We start from the raw sequence: 9,542 nt of genomic DNA on the forward strand, positions 1-9,542 counted from the left end.
GCCGGGATGACCCGCCGCAAGAAAGACACGGCGCAATCCTCCAACTTAGCGGGATACTTCATCTCGCAGGCGCCCGTTCTCCGACAAAATGGCGCCGGAAGCTCGGGACGCACACAGAGCGCCAAACAAGGAGAAGGCCTGCTTCCCAAACTCTCACCGCTCCGGCCGCCTCTCCCGCAGTGACAGAGGGTCGGGAACCCTGACAGCGGTCAGTCGTCGGGTTCCCCATCGCCACCGTCGCCATCCTCCCGGAGCCCAGCTAAAACCAGGCAGAGACAATAAAAATGCATTATTATATTGCTGTTCTTGTTCTACCTCCTAAGCTAAAAGTATGTCATTTTGCTAACAGGTATACAGTTTAATAAGAAGTATAAAATAAGAAGAAGTAGTTAATAATTAGGATAGAGCATTTACTCAATTAGTAGAAAGACCCTGCCCTGAAGAGCTTATAATCTATGTGGTATAGAAGGAAATATGAAGACTCTGATGGAAAAGCATGCATTAATTAAAAGTGCAAGTCAGCTAGGTCAAGTGCATCCTGAGCCGGTAGTTGTAAACATAACAAATTTAATACAAGATTTATCTGGAGATACAGAGAGAGCATAATGTCAATCAATAGCTACTGTTTCAATGTTCTTACAGGTGTTCTTACTGATTTATAACCTAATGCTTTCAAACTGTATTAATACAATATATTGAGCTTTCTTTTTTCAGGTAGTTTTCAGGCAGTTTTTATGTTAACTGGATTAAAAATGTAAAAAGTCATACAAGGGCCATCCAGCCTAAAAAAAGGGAGTGATGCCTTACACCAATTCAATGGGCTGGATTTACTAAAGGCAAATAGACTGTGCACTTTGCAAGTGCATTTTCCTTAGTGCTTAGTAAATGTAGTGAAGCTCTGCTGATTTCCAACATCCAATCATGTGCAAGCAAAAATGCATTTTTTTTTTTATTTTCCTTTTGCCTAAATGGGTGAAACTTTACCACGTTATCATTTACCAAGAAAAATGAGTGCAACTGAAAAGTGCAACTATTTGCCTTAAGTAAATACACCCCAATGAGTAAAAAATGTGGTGATTTTACTAAAGGCAAATAGTCTGTGAATTTTGCAAGTGCAGTTGTTCCAGACCTTTGTAAATGGGTTGAAACTTCACTTTGCAAAGAATACCCAATCACATGCAAGGAAGGAAAAAAAAAACAACAAAACATTTTTGCTCGCACATGATTGGATGATATAAAACAACAGAGCTTCCCCTTATTTACTAACTTCTAGAGTAACTGCCCTTGCAAAGGTTCACAGTCTGTTGTTTAATGTATAGTTGTTTGAACAACTGCAATTTTTAAACAGGAGGGAATGTGCAATTATTTTAATCTGACCTCTGCCTTTGAGTATTCTGGATAGTATAAAGGAAGGGCCCCTCTTGCCTGTAAACCTAACAGGCAGAAGCTCCATCCTACTAATGTTTTTTAATTGTCTTAATTGACTAATATTTGTATATTAGAGCAGCAGACATTAGGTAAATGTACACATTGGGGTTGATTTATTAACAGCAAATAGACTGTGAACTTTGCAAGTGCAGTTGCACTCTGTGAGGGTATTTTCTCCAGAACTTAGTAAATTAGGTGAATCTTCATTTTGCAATGAATACCCAATCACAAGCAAGGAGAAAAAAAAAAAAAAACAGCATTTTTGCTTTCACCTGATTAGAGGATGGAAGTCAGCAGAGCTTCACCTCATTTGCTAAGCCCTGAAGCAAATGCCCTTGCAGAGTGCAACTGCACTTTCAAAGTGCTCACTCTATTTGCCCTTAGTAGATCAGCTCCTTAATGCCTAAGGCCAATGAAGGGCAAATTGTAAAAGCAGATAAAATAAAAAACTAAATTATAAGGATTTGAGGAAGAAGTAAATACAAAATTATTAAACAAGCACAGTTTCTTTTCCTGCTTATTTTTTTTTTTTTAGAAATCTCCTACTCTTAAATAGCCTTTTAATTTCTATATAGCTTTATGGTTTTTATTTTTCTTTAGCAAACCCATTTTATTCACCTTTTATAACTTTCCCCTATTTTTTCAGCCTTCTTAACCTTTTTTTTTAATTTTTTTAAGCAACCCTCTTTCTTCTCTTTTAATTTTAAACCAATTTTGTTTCTGTTAGTTTCCCCCTTGAACACAGAATCTGTCCCCCTACTTAAGCTCGCCTTACATGGATTGAAATTTGTCCAGTTCAGAAGGGACTGATCAAATTTCAATCCATGTGTGGGTACTGTGGGTGCACAGTAGTCGATCTACTAATCAACGTCTGTGTAATAGCCCTGATGCATTTTCCCCTCCTAATCAGCACCACAGGCTATAGACTGCAGTTCTGCTCTGTAAATTCAATACAATAGCTCAGTGGGGAGGATTCCCCACATTTGAATGCGTGGATGGGGAAATCGGGTCGGTTTTTTATTTCTTCAACCATTTGGTTGAACAAAAAAACTGACTAATATATGGGCTGTTTTAACCTCTAAAAATAAAGGTAGGAGTTGGCAGAACACAGAGAAACACACACTTTAGGAGAATAAGCAAACTCTAGTGACATCTGGGAGTGAACTACCAGAGGCACCAACACACACCTTCTAACAAGAGGCAAGGTGATATTTTTGCCTGAGGTAGCACTTTGGTCTTTGGGGTGGAGAAATAAGCAGGAGACAGCAGAATGGCTTATCATCGGTATAATGAAAATGACTACTGTATGGAAGGGTAATATAGCTTTTTTTCCCCCCAATGAGTGGGGGGCGGGGGGTTGTATGCGGGTGGTGTACCCTTAAGCATCGGTTTAATTACCCCTGCCTGTAGGGTATCACTACTTGCACGCTGCTCTTTTATTTGTCCCCCCTCCCTTTCTTGGGGGCCATTGGGAATTTAATGTGCCGCTTTACTATGGCCAAACTAATCAGTAGCATAAGCCCATCTGATGTTATCAGTGGGCTATATTCATTTAACTAGATTGGCTGTATGAGGTGTCCTGATGAGTGTCATTATCATCCCTTCCTTTTCAGATGTTAACCATCTGACATTTTGGGTGATATGTTTGATGCCCCTGCTTTCTGGTTCCCTTTAAGTCTTAATTGACCAATCCGAGGATATCAGACTCGACACCTCCCCTTTGGGCCTTGCCCTGGTGGTTTTCCGTGGGCTGTGAGCCCCCTCTACCTGGCTCCCTTTGGTCGCCTGTGGCTGGGCATGTATGGTCAGTGACCGGATCTCACGGTGTTCCTAGACTATCAGTTTTTGTAACTTGGTGAGCGTAACAAAACTTTTCTATATTGTCATGTGTAAATATGAATATTATATTTGTTCTCTAATGATATAAACAATGTTGTATGAACTTGATTCTAAATGTGTATCTTTTTCCTTGTAATAGTCTGCCTGGGATACTACGTGGTCTTTGAGAAAGCCTCTCTGCGAAACGCGTCAGCCCGTCCCTTCTGGCTGAGACTACAATGGTTACACTATATGTATATTTTGTTAAATGTATTGTGAGATTTATTCTCTTTTAACTAAATTCTCTTTTTTATCTCTTTAATAAACTTATATACTTTTTTGAACATGTATTTTGTTATTTGAATTTACACTCACCCATCAGGAGTCCTCCTCAACAATCCATTTCCTTTTATTTAGAGGAACCAGTGTCTTGTCCCCTTGGGGGTCTGAACCTGGCTCCTCTTATATAACATTTTATTCATTGTATATCAGGATTGGAGGTCTCCTGAATTCATTGACATATCCAACAACTTATTCTTTCTACTATAAAATAGGTAATATAGCTTAGCTCAGAGTACAGGCATTTTGTCTAGCAAAGAACCCTAGGAGGACCTAAGAAATTCAAAGTGAGCCTCTCAAGACAGATGTTATCAAAGATACAATCTAGCAAAAGTTCCAACAACCTCATTCAATTCTAGGAAATAATGCTGGATTGAAGGAGTGCTTCTTAAAGCTAAGCAATGATCTCCACCAGTGTTAAAATTGTTCCTTGGCTAAAACAGATATCCCGATAAGTTACCTTTAACGGTAATGTGTTATGAAGTAGGACACCACACCTGTATAACTAGGCTCTGATAGACACAACCATAGCCTAACTTACTGTATATGATGAATTCTATTTCTTGGGCGGAGAACCTAAATTTATTTTTATTGAGTGACTGCCCTTAAACAATCAAGTGGTACATACCTCATGGAATGGCTGCTTCCATGAGAGCCTTAGTATACATTTTTTTTTTTTTGCTTCATGACAGAATCCCTTTAAACCACATAGTCAATGTATTGAATAGTATAGACTTTGGTTGCCCTTTTCATAGTATGGGGTCTTGATTAGATTCTGACTCTCTATGTCAATAATCTGAAAGTGTCCGCAGTAAGGCCTCATGCACACTGTACGTTTTTACAGCTGCTGTTTTTGGCATCAGGCATTTTTTTCTGCAGCCAGTAAACTCCCCAGCATGGCATCCTATGTATCCATGCACACATAGGCTGTTTTCAACCGTTTTTGGCAGGGGCGTTTTCTGGCTGGAAAAACCCCAAATTAGTGGGTTTTGAGAGGAGGTTTTCAGCTGTAAAAATGCTCTAACTCTTATAAAAGCTTAAAATTGCTGAAAAATGCCAGAAACGCTGAAAAACGCGGCTATTCAGCATTTATCAACGTTTTTGAGCAATAAGCTTTTGTGGGAGAATAGTTTTGCTAAAAAAAAAGCTAAAAATTGCTACAGCTGAAAAAAGTAAAAACATGCTACAGCTGAAAATAGCATACATACTAGCACATTATGGTTTTACCTTGCAGGGTAAGAAAAAAAACAAAAAAAAAAAAACGTCCAGTGGTTTACAACCACTTTAAGCAACCATTAATTTTATTAACAAATCAAAAGTCTCAACTCTCATAGGTGGGTTTCCCCTCAATATGGGGAGATTTACACTGCATGTTGTGTGCCTGGGGACAGAAAGTGCAAGAAAGGCTGCCAGATGACACAGATTAAACACTGTATCTAACCCTTCCTGATTATCCAGGCTAAAAATAAAAATAAAAAAATGTGTTTGGTGCTACACTTTTAGGTTGGGGTCACACTATGTGCGAAGTGTCTCGCAGCAGGTTGTCCAGTGCTTTCCTGTTCATTGTTTCAGGTCCAAATTTGGTCCAAATATTTGGCTGAATTTGGACCTGAAACAGACCAGAAGATGCACAGGACCCTTGTGCAAACCGCTCCGCAGCCTTCCTGGATCTGTGTGAACCAGCTCTATTGAGAGCCGGCCACAGTCTCCTGACATGCGAATTGGATGTGTGAAGCCAACCTTACCGAAGCTGTACCACCATTTGAATCCAACAGGTCTCATTGACATTATGACACTGCCCATTATGTTTAGTACTAAAAAAATAATTTAAAGAAGTATATAATATTTATTCAGGTATAGGTGTAACATTACATAAACATATTTCATATTTTCTAATTGTGACAGGTAGGTAACACACTGCAAACAACAACACAAACATTTTGGCCCTAAACTGGAAATGACCAAGTGAGGTCAGATTGATCAAACAGCTAAATGGCTCAGAGATAAGCCGTGCACCGTCCTTATAGCATGGACAATAAGCAGTGGGTGTATTTGAGATTTTCTCTCCTGCATCACAGGCAGGGGTTCTCAGGTCAAAAGGGACCAATGTGAACTGGTGCATTACAGGAAAGTGTGTATGAAAAATGGAGCAGTGAGCAAATAAGCTGTGCTCCCAGTGGGCATCTCAAGGTTTTCAATTGATGAATGGCTGGACCAGATGTTTAATTTCTGCTTCTTTCTTGGTCAGCCTCACTACAAATGTGAAATTGCAGAGTAGTATTAACTATTTTGAAATGTGTAGTCTATTTACTAGGCAATAAAAAAGGTCAGGCGCAGGGTATATAGCCTTCAGCTGCGAGAAAAAACGAGCACTGGGCAGAATTACCAACTTACCAAAATTGACCCTCTTATGATGATAACTTCACATGTGTAATATAAAATTTAGGTGGGCAATCCAGCTGCTATTTTAGAAGCAAACAGAAGCTACAGAACAATCAAAAACTTGCATGTTGGCCCAATTTGCAATTAGCAGCTGAGACCTGTCCAAAGAGTCTCCTTAAAGAAATTGTAAATAATCACCATGTAAAACAACCCATTCAGTTTAAAATAGAAATGAAAAGGCAAAACACCTGTGTATAGATATTAAAAAGATAACATTTTAAATACCTTTTTTTCCTTTTTTATAATTAATCAAATTCCCTCTGTTCTCAGCTGCATAAGAGTTGGGGTAGGAGAAACATCAGGACACAGATCTTCCCAAAAGGGGGGTCAATCGGGACAAGTCTGATGGAGGAGAGCACACTGAGTTCCAAGCACAGCTAGAGAACTGACCACGGGGTATTTTCTTTCTTAATGTGGTCAGTTTTTAATAGGAAAGCAGAGGGACTGGCAGGAATACCAGAGATTTGACACAATGGAAGCAATTCAAAGAGAACAGGATGGTTTTTCATACAAGTACATCGTCCAGCAGGCACATATCAGGAATATGAAACGTTGGGTAACAAACACTTTAAGAGCTGTTGACCATTGTGTATTTGCCTTCCATCAAAAACTTGCGATGAAGACACAGACAGCAAAAAAAACATGAAAGGTGGTCTAACCCACTTTAGGCAAAATGAACAAAATATTTGAATACATCAGAATAATGCTGAATACTTTATACCCAAAGCTGGCTCTCTGATCACCTCTCAAACCCAGAATCTCGTAATTTATTAGAACATCAGCCTGGGTCCTGTGAATTGACTACCCTCTGTATATAACATTACTTCCGCTTGATTCTATGTTGCACAGTTCTCTAGCACATTCTATATGCAGAAAATAAAAACACTCTGAGTTTTCTAAAAAAAAAGTTTTCAGGTTTAATTTAACCGCTTGCCGACCGCCGCACGACTATTTACTGCGGCGGTCAGCCCCTCACAGGCAAAGTGACGTAGTACTACGTTGCTAGCCTGTGAGGCTCTAGGGAGCTCCCGCGCGCCGCCGGAGGCGTGCTCCCGCGCGGTCACGGACCCCCCCGCACGTGTGGCCGGCGGACCCGATGTCTGCCGGGCACTCGCGATCGTCCGTTACACCGGAAGAAAGGCAGGCGGCTGATGTAAACAAAGCCGCCTGTCATTCTTCCCTGTGTAAGAATGGAGATCAGACGGTTCTACTATGTAGGACCTTTGATCTCTGTTCTTACACTAGTAGCCACAGCCAATCACAGTTAGAAACACGCCCCTAGGACACACTTAACCCCTCCCTCTCCAATACAGTTAACTCCTTCACTGCCAGTGTCATTTTTACAGTAACAGTGCATATGTATAGCACTGATTACTGCAGTAATGTCACTGGTAACCCCAAAAGTGTCAAAAATGTCAGTCAAGGGTCCGATCTGTCCGCCGCAATGTCGCAGTCCCGCAAAAAAATCGCAAATCGCCGCCATTACTTGTTAAAAAAAAACAACAAAAATTACAAAAATCTTTCCCTTTGTTAGTAAACGCGATAACTTTTGTGCAAACCAACCAAAATATGCTTTTTGCGATTTTTTTTACCAAACATATGTAGCATAAAACAAATTGGCCAAAAATGTTAACAATTTTGGTTTTTACATTTTTTGGGGGGAATTTCATATAAAAAAAATGTGAAAAATATTGTTATTTTTGCAAAATTGACGCTTTTTCTTTGTTTATAGCGCATGATTAAAAAATTACATAGGTGATAAAATACCACCAAAAGAAAGCTCTGTTTGTGGGAAAAAAAAGGACGTCAAATTTGTTTAGGTACAGCTTTGCACGACCGCGCAATTGTCCGTTAAAGTCACGCAGTGCCGAATCGCAAAATAGGCCCTGGTCAGGAAGGGGGTAAAATCTTTCGGGGCTTAAGTGGTTAACTATAGTAAGCAAGAAATTACAAATAAGAGTGGAACACGATATTAGAGCAGAGTTTATGTATTCATTAGTGTTAATGAATACAAAAATACACTTGCCTGGTTTGACTGTCCTGATTTTATCAGTGCTTGGAAGGCTTAAATATCTTTTGTTCTACATTATATAAACCAGATTGCAATATATAGCTTTTGCTGACACCTGCAGTTCATTTAGTGGATTACATGAAAGTAAAAATGTATTGTGAAAAAAAAAAAACATACAGACTTGGTCTATCCTGCCAGAGGGCCAAACGATTCTCCAGTGGGCCCTCACACGTCTCCCTGCTGGGAATAGTGTCTATTGTCAGCCTAGAGAACAGCCACTGTACAGCTGAGAGACATGACCCACAAGCTGTGACTAGGAAAGAGCCACTGCACTGTTCAAGAGAATAAATACTTCACTAATGTGGAAAAAATTCTGTATATGACTTACATTTTTCCCATAGATATGCTATAAGAAGAACTAAGGGTGCCCTTGTTGGGCTGTGGTTAGGGCATGAGTTGTCCCTAATCCAGCCCTGCCTATTCCACACTGCATCATTCTTAATGCCATGTGTACATTACATGTAGCACCTCATTCCGTATGCTGTGCTTTACATTCCTTATTCCACAAAATTCTATTCTGTAAGATTTGTTGTGTAAGACTTCATTCACACCTAGGTGTTTTGAAACCCAAATCACTGCAAATTGCGCAAAAGAAGTTCTGGAACTTCTTTTAAACAACAGGTGTCCAGCGATTCTGTTCCACTGGATGACAATCGCAGCAAAATCGCAGTTCCTTTGGAAATGATGGGGATTGCAAGCGCGTCCTGCGATTTGCGGTGATTCGGGATCGAGGGCAGAATAGCAGCGATTACACCCGCAATCCAGAAGGCCTAGATGTGAACAGATCCTAAGGTAAGTCGTTCGGAGGAGTCTTGGTTGAGCTGGTAAATTGCTGCTCAGTAGTAAAGTCCGGGGCTTTTAGAGTGGATTTCGGGTTTTGAATTGTGAGAGTTTAATTTAACCACTTCTGGACCAAAACGAATTACCCCTTTAATGACCAGGCCATTTTTTGCGATAAAGCACTGCGTTATAAAACTTTCTTTGGTGGTATTTGATCACATCTGCAATTTTTCTTTTTTTTTTGGGCTATAAACAAAAAAGAGCCACAATTCTGAAAAAAAAACAATATTTTTTACTTTCTGCTATATAACATTCCTAATAAAAAAAAATGTAAATTCAAATTTTTTCATAATTTTAGGCCAATTCGTTTTCTGCTACATATTTTTGGTAAAAAAAAAAATCCCAATAAGTGTATATTGATTGGTTTGCACAAAAGTTATCGTGTCTACAATCTAGGGGAAAGATTTATGTCATTTTTATTATTTTTATTTACTAGTAATGGCGGCGATCTGCGATTTTTAGCGGGGCTGCGACATTGCGACTGACAGATCGGACACCTAACTGACATTTTCGACACTTTTGGGGGGTCAGTGACATTACTACAGTAATCAGTGCTAAAAATATGCACAGTTACTGTACTAATGACCCCGGGAGGGAAGGGGTT

The sequence above is a fragment of the Pelophylax lessonae genome (genome assembly GCF_965119305.1).
Source record: "Pelophylax lessonae genome assembly, chromosome: 6".
NCBI lineage: Eukaryota > Metazoa > Chordata > Amphibia > Anura > Ranidae > Pelophylax > Pelophylax lessonae.